We start from the raw sequence: 13,718 nt of genomic DNA, 5'->3' as shown, positions 1-13,718 counted from the left end.
TAGGCTCGTTTATCATCATTTTGTACTGAGGTAAGTTCATGTGTAAATAATGTGATGTGTTACATATTTTAATGCTTTAATTTTATGTGAATTTAAATGCTTATTTGTTATCATGAATTATTTGCCTTGAAATTTCATGAGTACATGGTTGGTATTATGGATATTGTAAACAACATTACTAGCAAGTTCGACAGTGATGCGACAAGCATGGAAACTGCGTTTGAACTTTAGAAATAGTCTAGGATACAAGTGACATGTCACTAGGAATTAAGAAATCTGAACTCACTGAGCTGTCTGGGTTTGTGATATATATGTGACATTTGAGCTTATTGAGTGGTCTGAGTTCATGATGTATGAGATACATGTAATTTGGTTCCGGGTACTGGTCTTGTGTGTCCTATTGATGGCTAGGCAATCTTGAGTGGTTCGGATACCTAACAGCTTGTGTGAGCAGCCCATGTAGTTACACCCTAACTGATAGCTTATGTAAGTTGGCCCTTGTGTAACTCCATTTCGAGCATTACATGTTATGAGGTAGCTTTAGCTACGTACGTATATGTGGCACATAAGTGCAGGATTTTTGTGTATCCAATAGTATTCCAAGTGTTCGACGGGAAATGAAATGGACGATGTAATGAAAGTTCCAAGGAGGGCATGTTAAAAAAGGTATGATCATATGATAAACTACGAGTAAGTACAGGTATGTACGCTAAACTTTTGAGCAATGCCTTGGTAAAGGATGAATTGTGATGAGAAAGTATATATATATGAACACTTGATAAACAAGTCAAAATTCTTGAATAATGAATAATCTTTATGGTTATGTTACTATGTCTTTGTATGATAATTGCTTATTATCATTCCATTTTATTTGCATGTGGACTTACTATGCTTTAATGCTTACCCTTTTTCCTTTCCATCTTTTGTAGTTCCGCCAAGCTAGCTCGGGGATCAGAAGCTTTCGGAGTATTCGATCACATTATCAAAAGAATATTGGGTATAGTGAATTAGATAACTTGAGTATGGCATGTATAGGGGACTTGATTATTTTGTGATATGTGTCATGAAAATTTGGCCAAGTTGTAAAGGCCTCTAATATTGAGGATTCATTTTGTAATGGCCATGTGACATGGCTTATATTTGATTATTGGGTTGTAATCTAATTACCCATGCATGCATGTACTAATGCCTTGATGATGTGATATGTTATTGCTTGGTTAATGTATGATGAGGTGTGGAATAGAGGCTAGGAGATAAGAAATGACTTAATGACTTAAGATGATCATGGTCATAAATATATATTATGGAAATTGGATAACAAATTTGGTTATGCATGAGATTGGTGTGGAATGCATCTAAATGGTGTGAGTAATTGAATGTGCTTTAGGATGATATTATGAAGGCATGAAAATGTCATGGCATTGGATATTGAGTGTTTAAATATGCTATGTTGCATACTATGAAACATGTTTGAGAATGTGGATGAGTGAGGGTGGCAATTGGCTTAGAAAATAGCCCCTAAATTGTTTGCACAGGTAGACACACGGGCATGTGTCTGGGCCGTGTATGACACACGGTCTGCCCCTATGGGCATGTTGCATAGCCGTGTGTCTCCTGCACCCTAGTTTTAAAAGTCAGTATGCCCAGTAGTAAACACACGAGCTAAGATACGGGTGTGTGTCTTGACCATATGAGAGACACGGCCTACCCATACGGGCTTGTACTCTAGTTGTGTAAAGTCTACACCATTTTATGAAAAATTCATTTATTTTTAATGTACCACATGTTCTAGACACATGGGCGTGTGATACAGCCGTGTAACCTTATTTTGATGATGACATCAAAGTTAGAGAGTTACACGGGTTAAGGACACGGACGTGTCCCAAGCCACACGGGCGTGTGTGACCACACGGCCTACCCACACTAGCTTGTGGCTCTCCAAAACAAGAAAATTGTTGAGTTACCCAAAGTTTTTTAAAAGTTCTCAGTTTAGTCCTGAACCACCACCGATATATGTTTTGGGCCTCATAGACCCATATAAGGGACGAATTGCGTATGTATGAATGAAATTGATTTGAAAAGAAAATTTATAGTCTGCTTTTACATGAATTCTGAGTACAAGTCTGATAATGCCTCGTTCCCTGTTTTAGCATCAGACACGGGTAAGAAGTGTTACATTTAATGGTATCAGAGCTACGGTTTAGTCAGTTCTCAGACTACGTAGCATGTGTTTGAGCCTAGTTATACATGCCATACATATATTATGATAGTGTGACGACTCCTGAAGATTTTAAATTGTGTTTTCATATAGCAAATGGATCCCGACAGAGCAGTGGCAGATGATGTAAAAAGTAATGCACCTGCTCTCGCTGAAGGAGCAGTGCCATCTGATAGTAGACCTGAGACTGTTAGTAGAGGAGAAAGAGGCAGAGAAGCCTTTCTCCACATGATGAATGCTTGGTACATGGAGTTCGTTCGAACGAACCCGAACGCTGAACCTTCCCCACATCCTCCAAATCCTCAACCCACACCCACGATGCCTCAAGGTATAGATTTTATGAGATTCTCTAGAACACCAGTTGATAAAATTTGAAAGCAAGGTACTGAGGAATTTAGGGAAAATGCCAATGATGACCCTAAGAGAGTAAGTTCTGGTTAGAAAATTTGATACGGGCATTTGATGAATTATCTTGTACACTCGAGGAATGCTTAAAATGTGCCATATCTTTATAGAGAGATGCGGCATATCACTTGTGGAGAACGCTGATATCCGTGGTACCTCCAGAGAAAGTTACTTGGGAATTCTTTTAAGAGGAATTTCGAAAGAAATATATTATTGAACGGTTCATCAACCAGAAGCATAAGGAATTTCTAGATTTGAAATAGGGTCATATGACAGTTAATGAATATGAGAGAGAATTCGTCAGACTCAGCAAGTACCTCGAGAGTATGTATCCTTCAAAGTTAAAATGTGTAGAAGATTTGTAGATGGACTTAATGAGGATATCAAGACATTAGTAGGTATTCTTGAGTTGAAGGAATTTGTAGTACTCGTTAAACAGGTCTGTAAAGCCGAAGAACTGATTAATGAAAAGAGGAAAGTCGAGTTTGAGGCTAGAGACACAAGAAAGAGACACACGAGTAAGTCATTTCCTTCTCAGTCTAAAAAACCTAGAGAGATGTACTCTCGTTCACATATGTCAGTTGGACATTTATACGGGAGTCATAGAAAGTAGAATTTAGATTTTAAATCTTGAGCTACATCTGTGGCAAGCGTGGGTAACGCTAAACCTTTCAAAACTGAATGCCAGCAATGTGGTAGAAGTCATTCCAGCAACTATAGGGTGAGTGATGGGTCTTGTTTTAGATGTGGTTCTCTAGACCACTTCATTAAAGACTGACTCAAGATGATGGAGAAAGAAAGATTTTAAGGTTCAAGACCGAGTGACACAGCTTCTAGAGGAAAACCCTCGAGAAATGTTGGGAATGGGTCCGAAAGTAAGAATGTGATAAGAGATACAACAGTGAGATCCGAAGCTAGGACTCCAGCTAGAGCCTATGCCATACGCGCGCGTGAAGATGTGACTTCTCATGATGTGATCACTGGTAATTTTTCTTTCTATGATACTACTGTTATTGCTTTGATAGACATTGTCTCTACTCATTCGTATGTCTATATGAAACTGATATCTAGTATGAATATACCTCTTGAGTCTACAGAATTTATAATTAAGGTGTCAAACCCGTTAGGAAAGCATGTGATAGTTGATAAAGTATGCAATTGATAAACCGTAATTTATACATATTTTTACCCCTGCTTAACACATTTTATGGATGATTTTTCCTTAGAATTGGTGAATTCAATGCTCCTAATGCTTTAATTTCATGTTTTATACTTAGGCGAGCATAGGAGAGCAACTGGAATGAGAAACGGGCCAAAAACGGAAAAAATGGGCCAAAGTACTAAATCAACACGGCCTGGACTTCCTCACACGGGCAGACCACATGGCCTTGTCAATTTGGCAGAATCGAAGCATGACTCACACGGGTAGAACACACGCCCGTACCATTCTAACAAGCTCGAGCACGGCCTAAAGTAATCGAACACGGGCGTGTCCTTGCTGAGCCCAAGTTGAGTCCAATTCCGAAAATGCTAATTTCAAGGGTTCTTAGGCATTCCAAAGCCTATAAATACACCCTAGAGGAGAAATAAAGGGGCACACAGAGAGAAGGAGGCAGGGAACTGCTCAAGGGAAGCCAATTGATCCATCTCAGAAGTCGGATTCACCATCAAGACTAAAGATCTCCCTTCAATTTCTCTTCAGGATTTTTGGGTTTTCTTTATGTTTTGTATTCATTATTTGTGACAACCCTAATTTGGCCCTAGTCGGAAAGTGGTTTCTGGATCACAAAATTGAGTCACAGAAATAATTAAATGTTATACTCTGTGTTTATTATATGTGAAAGTGCATGTGTGAAAATTTCATGCTTTGATTTTGTCATTTGAGAGTAAAATTATGAAATAGGACCTATGTAAAAATTTCTAAAAATGCTATAGGCCAAATTGTAGTGGGCAAATAATTTGTAGTGTAACATAGGAGGATTTGCATGTCAAACTCCCCATTTTATGTGTAGTGGCCGGCCATGATGTTGGTGGGAAGCAACATGTGCATTAGATAATAATAATTTAAGACATGAAGTTATGGTACTAATTGATATGTGTCATTTTATGGCATAAAATAAAGACTAAAAATAACAAAATGATGGAAGGGAAAAGTTTGTCCATCCTTGTTCATAGTAGCCGAAAATAGAAGAGAAAGGAGAGGAAAAGAGCTCATGAATGTTCAGTCACTTGGGGAAGAAAATCCAAGGTGAGTTCATGGTGCTTTGCTTCTATTTTGATGTTCATGGGTTTTTCTTGTTTCTACCTTAACCCATGAAGCATATTTTTGATTTTTGGTTGTGTTGTGAGCATTCGGTCATGAATGGAAATGAGAAAAATGGTTGTTGTTTCATGTTCTTTTGATAAAAAATGGAGAATAGATGAAGTTGAGCCAAGCAAATAAGCATGCATGTGCCTTAGATGCTAAGGGGGGAAAATCGGCTAACATGTTGTGTGTATTATGGCTGAATGTGAACTTGGATAATATTGAGTAATGTTGTGCTTTAAAATGATGAAAGGAAGATTATGCTTAAGTGAAGTTATAGGTATGTGATGATTGATTTGTGATATGCATGTTTAAATAACATGCTTGCAAGGTATGTGTGAAAGAGTGAATTGGTAATAAATCTGCTTGGGACAGTAGCAGTAACGTGATTTTGGAAAATCACCATAAATTGGGGGAGATGATTTAGAAGCTGAATAAATTATGTAATTAAAGTTTAATGATTCTAGTATCTTATAAAAGAAACCGTGTAAGCAAAAGAATTGCCGATGATGAGATATTTGAAGTGATGTGGGATAGGGTCAGAATGACTTCTAGATCCTCTGTTCTGTTTTTATAAATCATTATAAATTTTAAAACAATGTTTATAAGATAAAGTTTATATGCTTAGACTCCTTAATGAGTATAGTTTCAAATGAAATAAACAAGAACATATTTGGAATTCTGTACAATGAGAAATTTGATTCGTAGTGAAGAGTGGTCAGATTAGTCAAGCAGTGAAATAAGGGAAACTTTAAGAAAAATATGGTATTGATTGGCCAAACCAAAAATCCTGAAAATTTTATGGGTAAAATATATATGGGTCTATTTTCATAGAAAATTAACGGCACTTGATTTGGAGTTTTGTAGCTCTAGTTATAAATGATTTAGTGACTATTGCTCCGGAAGATAGCTTGCAGTGAAATTATGATTATGTGGTAAACATTGACAAAAATTTGTTAATGAGTTGCTTATTGATTTCTTATAAGCTTATTATGATCAGTAGGTGTGAAAGTTGAATATATATATATCTATATATATTACATTTTGAAAGTGATGCTTGAATAGTCGAATAATGACTAGTTTGAAATCTTTAAATTTTAAGCTCAAGAGCATAGAGGGGCAAATTCGGATAAGAGAAAAGAGAAAGTAATCGAATAGCCGTTGTAATCGTTCGGCAACATTCGAGGTAAGTTCTTAAGTGTTTAAGCTTGATTCCTTTTTATATGCCCAAGAGTTAAATTAATATGGTAAAGGGAATGTAAATTTTATTTAGTTAATGTGCCGAATATGTAATGATTTAAGGCTATAAGCCGATTATGGCTATTATGCTTAACTTGAATTGGATTTGGAAATTTGATGCACTGAATGAGTGTTACAATGAATAAACTATGCCGTATATGTGCTGGTGGAGATATCACGATTTGTGATTATTGAATACTTGAAGGAAACCATGATGTGTATAAAATTATTATTATTAGTCCTTTGTGGTAGCCGAATATGGCTTGGCACTAAAGTGATTAAATGTGAACTTTGATGAGGTAAACCATTAAAAGTGTGGTGCTATAAGACTATAATGTCAGTAAGATACTATTCGGGCTTTCGAGCCTAGCAGGCTATAAAGCCGGTGAAATGATATAAGGCCTCGAGCCTAGTAGGCGAAATGCCGGTGATTTGAGAAAAGCCTATGACTAAGGTACCTCGTGCTAGATTGTCAAATGAATACATTTAATACGTAAAGTGGGCCAGGTACGCAGTATGTACTCAGATGTGAGTTTGATTTGAAGTGAATCATAAGTGAGTAATGTAATACGTGCGTGAATAAATGTTAAAACTATACCTATGATCATGATACACCGGTCGTGGTGTGAAAGTATGTGAGGTATTTGATTTAAATATGTTATATGAATTGATTAAGTGTGATAAGAATGCGGACGTGCATTATGTGCTTGTGTATATTCGCCGATGGCAATATCCCTAGAATTTGGCCTCTTAAGAAATTAAATAATCAAGTATAATTGTGTTTATTTGTTTGCATTGCTTAAGACTTACTAAGCTTATGAAAGCTTACTCGTTGTTACATTTCTCTGCTTTATAGATTGTTGACTTCAGCCACTGCTCGAGTTGGAGTTCACGGAGATATTATCACACCGTCGAGCTCACGTTATCGGTGTAAGTAAATCCTAGTATTTGAGTCTATGGCATGTATAGGGTTTTAATGTTTTGGACCTCGTAAGCTCATATATGGGATAGATTGCATGTGAAAAGAAAAGTTTTAAATTGATTGAAATTTTTCAGCACGATTTTTGTGTGATTGACTGAGTTTTAGTCGGGTAACACCTCGAACCCTGTTCCGGTGAGGGATATGGGCGAGGGGCGTTACATTTAGTGGTATCAGAGCTATAGTTTAGTCGGTTCTTGGACTAACATAGCAAGTATAAGAGTCTAGTTATACATGCCTAAGTAAAGTGTGATAGTGTGATATCTCCTAGCTCTTATAAATTGTTTTGCTCAGGTAATGATGTGTTCCAACCGAGCTATTATTAATTGATCTGAAAATGCTATTGAACTGATTGTAATATATTTATGCTATGACAGAATTGAAAAGTATGAAAAGAAGTTTATGATATGTGTGCATCAGTGTAAAGGTATGTATAAGATTGTATAAAGTAAATGGTAATGAAAGATCAAATTGGGTGGAACGCAGGAAATGAGTACGATCGTTCACTAATAAATTGACGGAAAAGACCATGGTTGGACCATGGCAATACATGAGACAGATGAGCTAGTGTAAGACCCGTCAGGGGACGTGGCATCGGCTCGACTTGTGCTAAGCTTAAGACCTATCTGGGATAGGCATCGGCACAACCCAGTGAGTGCTAGTGTAAGACCTATCGGGAATAGGCATCAGCACGGGCAGAGTAGAGCTAGTATAAGACCATAGTTGGACTATGGCATCAAGTAAGCGATGTACTCAAAACCGTAAGACGTTTTTCGATGTGATAAATATTGATAAGTGATCAATACTAAATGTGGAAACTTGATAAGACATTATTGGTAATTTGAGTAAGAGAAATGAAAGTGTGAATTGTGATAAATTCACTTATGTTTTGCTAATATTCACTTGAAATAAAGTTGCGTGTATTACTGAGATATGTGAAATTGTATCTGTAACGAATTGGAAATTTGAAATGTTTGAATCAATGTGCATAATATTGTGATGAGTGATAAAGTTATCTGTGTATACAAATATAAAGGTTCCTTTCGAGGCTTAACGACCCCACCCCCTTTATCGGTGTTATTATTATAAGATTTCATTGTAGTATGATCGGAATAAATTTGAGGATAAATTCATACGATGTTATTCTTCTGTTTCTATTAAATGGTATTCCATCTTATAAAAGTATATGAGATGTGATAGTTCAAAATTAGTTCAGAGTAACAGTTATTTGATTTTGGATATCTGGACATATAAGATTTCTGTTGATGTTATTATTGTTCTGATATGGAATAAGTATACAGATGGGTTAAAGGTTATGTAAAGGATCTTTATATGAACTCCGATTGTGAAATGTTTGTTTATCTGAGTTGTAATAGATTATACAAGTATATGGAATAAAAGAAATCAGTGGTGTTATAGAAGTGGTTGTGAGATAGAATTTCTATCCAAATTGAATCAAAATTTTATTATTTTCTAAGAGAGAAATCTTATTGGATTATGATTTATCATCTGACGAGGAAAGATCGGTAAGATGGGGTTTGCATGTGCAAGGTTTTATTTGATGAAGTGACTAAAGTATCTATGATGTGATTTGTTGGTGTAGACCAAAGTTCTGGATTTTTGGTAAAAAGAGATACATGTGAAGAATGGAAAATTGTGATTCCAAGAATTTGGCGAAAACATTTTTAGAGTGGAAACTATTTCTTCTGGTGAGATTTTCGGGGACGAAAATTCCTAAGGGGGGGAGAGTTGTGACAGCCCTAATTTGGCCCTAGTCGGAAAGTGGTTTCGGGATCACAAAACCGAGTCACAGAAATAATTAGATGTTATACTCTATGTTTATTATATGTGAAAGTGCATGTGTGAAAATTTCATGCTTTGATTTTGTCATTTGAGAGTAAAATTATGAAATAGGACCTATGTGAAAATTTCTGAAAATGCTATAGGCCAAATTGTAGTGGGAAAATAATTTGTAGTGTAAAATGGGAGGATTTGCATGTCAAACTCCCCATTTTATGTGTAGTGGCCGGCCATGATGTTGGTGGGAAGCAACATGTGCATTAGATAATAATAATTTAAGACATGAAGTTATGGTACTAATTGATATGTGTCATTTTATGTCATAAAATAAAGACTAAAAATAACAAAATGATGGAAGGGAAAAGTTTGTCCATTCATGGTAGCCGAAAATAGAAGAGAAAGGAGAGGAAAAGAGCTCTTGAATGTTCAGTCACTTGGGGAAGAAAATCCAAGGTGAGTTCATGGTGCTTTGCTTCTATTTTAATGTTCATGGGTTTTTCTTGTTTCTACCTTAACCCATGAAGCATATTTTTGATTTTTGGTTGTGTTGTGAGCATTCGGTCATGAATGGAAATGAGAGAAATGGTTGTTGTTTTATGTTCCTTTGATAAAAAATGGAGAATAGATGAAGTTGAGCCAAGCAAATGAGCATGCATGTGCCTTAGATGCTAAGGGGGGAAAATCGGCTAACATGTTGTGTGTATTATGGCCGAATGTGAACTTGGATAATATTGAGTAATGTTGTGCTTTAAAATGATGAAAGGAAGATTATGCTTAAGTGAAGTTATAGGTTTGTGATGATTGATTTGTGATATGCATGTTTAAATAACATGCATGCAAGGTATGTGTGAAAGAGTGAATTGGTAATAAATCTGCTTGGGACAGCAGCAGTAATGTGATTTTGGAAAATCACCATAAATTGTGGGATATGATTTAGAAGCTGAATAAATTATTTAATTAAAGCTTAATGAGTCTAGTTTCTTATAAAAGAAACCGTGTAAGCAAAAGAATTTCCGATGATGAGATATTTGAAGTGATGTGGGACAGGGTCAGAATGACTTCTAGATCCTCTGTTCTGTTTTTATAAAATCATTATAAATTGTACAAAAATGGTTATAAGATGAATTTTATATTCTTAGACTCCTTAATCAGTCTAGTTTCAAATGAAATAATCGAGAACATATTTTGAATTCTGAACAATGAGAAATTTGATTCGTAGTGAAGAGTGATCAGATTAGTCAAGCAGTAAAATAAGGGAAACTTTAAGAAAAATCTGGTATTGATTGGCCAAACCAAAAATTCTGAAAAGTTTTTGGGTAAAATATATATGGGTCTATCTTCATATAAAATTAACATCACTTGATTTGGAGTTTCGTAGCTCCAATTATAAATGATTTAGTGACTATTGCTCAGGAAGACAACTTGCAGTGAAATTATGATTATGTGGTAAACATTGACAAAAATTTGTTAATGAGTTGCTTATTGATTTCTTATAAGCTTACTATGATCAGTAGGTGTGAAAGTTGAATATATATATATTATATTTTGAAAGTGATGCTTGAATAGTCGAATAATGACTAGTTTGAAATCTTTAAATTTTAAGCTCAAGAGCATAGAGGGGCAAATTCGGACAAGAGAAAAGAGAATGTAATCGAATAGCCGTTGTAATCGTTCGAAAACATCCGAGGTAAGTTCTTAAGTGTTTAAGCTTGATTCCTTTTTATATGCCCAAGTGTTAAATTAATATGGTAAAGGGAATGTAAATTTTATTTAGTTAATATGCCAAATATGTAATGATTTAAGGCTATAAGCCGATTATGGCTATTATGCTTAAGTTGAATTGGATTTGGAAATTTGATGCACTAAATGAGTGTTACAATGAATAAACTATACCGTATGTGTGCTGGTGGAGATATCACGATTTGTGATTATTAAATACTTAAAGGAAACCATGATATGTATAAAATTATTATTATTAGTCCTTTGTGGTAGCTGAATATGGCTTGGCACTAAAGTGATTAAATGTGAACTTCAATGAGGTAAACCATTAAAAGTGTGGTGCTATAAGACTATAATGTCGGTAAGATACTATTCGGGCTTTCGAGCCTAGTAGGCTATAAAGTCGGTGAAATGATATCAGGCCTCGAGCCTAGTAGGCGAAATGCCGGTGATTTGAGAAAAGCCTATGACTAAGGTACCTCGCGCTAGATTGTCAAATGAATACATTTAATACGTAAAGTGGGCCAGTGCACGCAGATGTACTCGAGATGTGAGTTTGATTTGAAGTGAATCATAAGTGAGTAATGTAATACGTCGTGAATAAATGTGAAAACTATACCTATGATCATGATACACCGGTCGTGGTGTGAAAGTATGTGAGGGTATTTGATTTAAATATGTTATATGAATTGATTAAGTGTGATAAGAATGCGGAACGTGCATTATGTGCTTGTGTATATTCGCCGATGGCAATATCCCTAGAATTTGGCCTCTTAAGAAATTAAATAATCAAGTATAATTATGCTTATTTGTTTGCATTGCTTAAGACTTACTAAGCTTATGAAAGCTTACTCCGTTGTTACATTTCTCTGCTTTTATAGATTGTTGACTTGATTTACGCTTTCGGGTTGGAGTTCACGGAGATATTATCACACTGTCGAGCTCACATTATCGGTGTAAGTAAATCCTAGTATTTCGAGTCTATGGCATGTATAGGGTTTTAATGTTTTGGACCTCGTAAGCTCATATATGGGATAGATTGCACGTGAAAAGAAAAGTTTTAAATCGATTGAAAATTTTCAGCACGGTTTTTGTGTGATTGACTGAGTTTAAGTCAGGTAACACCTCGAACCCTGTTCCAGTGAGGGATACGGGCGAGGGGTGTTACATTATTCTTCTGAGATGTTTTCCGTTTTAGTTATGAACTAAATCCCCTAAATACCTAAGGGGAATGAAACTTAAGACGAATCTTGTCATTATTTTCTGAATTGTATGATAAATATTTGGCTTGTTCTTAATTATGTGTTCTTAATTCTTGTTTTGATATTCCAGGATATTGATCCAAGTTAAGCTTTTATTTAGAGGAGGAATAGACCCTATCTAAGAGTACAATTGTCATAATTAAGAGGAGTTGATTGCGCGCCTAGAGATAGGGTGACAAGATTTTGCCGGATTAGGGTGAAACCTAATAAGGGGATCCATAGATCGAGTTAATGCAACCCTAGGGTGCTAATTAGAGAAAAGTCTCAATTATTCAATCTAGGGATTAGATGTTATTAGTCTTGAATAGGGATAATAACATCACTTAGGGATCTCTACGGAACAAGTTAAATGAATAAATTGTCCGATTCGGAGTCAGAATAACAAGTGAAGTCTAGGTGGATTCTTCATTAGGTATTGTCCTAATTCAATCGTTTTCCAAAAGTAATCCCCCAATCCTATTTTCTGTGAATTCTTAGTTTAGTTAAATTGTTAGTTAGAACAAAACCCCTTATTCTTAGGCTAGATAATAAAAAGACAGTCATTACTAGTACTTTTAGTTCCTTTGGGTTCAACAATCTGGTCTTGCTAAAACTGTACTACTGTTCGATAGGTACACTTGCCTGCATCGTGATAATAGTTAGTTTCAAGAATGATTCTTTATAAATATTTAAAACCTGTCACACAAAAATCGCGATCAAGTTTTTGGCGCCATTGTCGGGGAACTAAGATATTAAGAACGCTAAATTTTTATTGCTTTAGCCATTATTTTTCTTGCAAGTGAATTCTATTTTATTTTTATTATTATTTATTAATTTACTTTTTCTTTCTCTTGGCAGGTTTTTATAGTTTATGACTAGAAGAAACCCATCAGGACCACTACTTCTTGACGAAGAAATCAATCGCACAATTCGCAGAAACTAAAGAGAAATAAGACGAAGCTTAAGATACAAAGAGAACGACTAAGAGGACGATATTCAAACCCCAACTGAAGAGATGGCTAAAAACCAAGACAATCAGCTACCTCCTGCGATACCCGTTGAACGAGCAAATCAAAATCCTACTCCTCGTACTATGTATGATTATTCTAAACCTACTTTAACAGGAACTGAGTCAAGCATAGTTAGGCCTGCTATTGCTGCAAATAATTTTGAACTAAAACCTAACACTATTCAAATGATACAGCAATTTGTTCAGTTTGATGGTTTGCAGGATGAGGATCCAAACACTCACTTGGAAAATTTCCTGGAATTCTGCGATACATTTAAAATTAATGGCATTTCTGACGATGCCATTCATCTTCGGTTATTCCCTTTTTCATTGAGGACAAAGCTAAACAGTGGTTGAACTCGTTACTACAAGGGTCAATTAGTACTTCGGAACAAATGACCAAAAAATTTTTATTAATATATTTCCTGCGGGCTAAAACAGCCAAATTACGTAATGATATCTCTTTGTTTGTGCAGATGGACTTAGAAACTCTTTACGATGCATGGGAGAGATATAAGGACCTACTGCGAAGGTGTCCTCACCATGGATTAACTCTATGGTTGCAAGTTCAAACATTCTACAATGGTGTGAACCCCTCGACAAGGCAAATGATTGATGCAACAGCCGGGGGAACCATCAACAACAAAATACCTGAAGAGGCTGACGAATTTATTGAAGAGATGTCACTGAATAACTATTAGTGGCAAGTCATGAGGACTAAGCCAACTAAAACAGCAGGCGTTTATAACATCGATCCAGTTACTATGCTGTCAAACCAGGTGGAACTTCTAAATAAAAATATT

General features: G+C 35.7%; 1 non-coding gene across 1 annotated transcript; it reads right to left on the bottom strand.

Annotated features, from left to right (window-relative positions):
* Positions 1-13,359: 13,359 nt before the first annotated feature.
* On the bottom strand, positions 13,360-13,465 carry LOC128294369 (small nucleolar RNA R71). The gene has a single exon (XR_008284681.1). It is a non-coding gene; the product is annotated as a small nucleolar RNA R71 (small nucleolar RNA).
* Between the last annotated feature and the right edge of the window lie 253 nt (positions 13,466-13,718).

This window comes from Gossypium arboreum, chromosome 6, assembly GCF_025698485.1.
Source record: "Gossypium arboreum isolate Shixiya-1 chromosome 6, ASM2569848v2, whole genome shotgun sequence".
NCBI classification, from domain to species: Eukaryota; Viridiplantae; Streptophyta; class Magnoliopsida; order Malvales; family Malvaceae; genus Gossypium; species Gossypium arboreum.
Note: the sequence above shows the minus strand (reverse complement) of the source record. Positions and strands in the feature narration are given on the sequence as shown.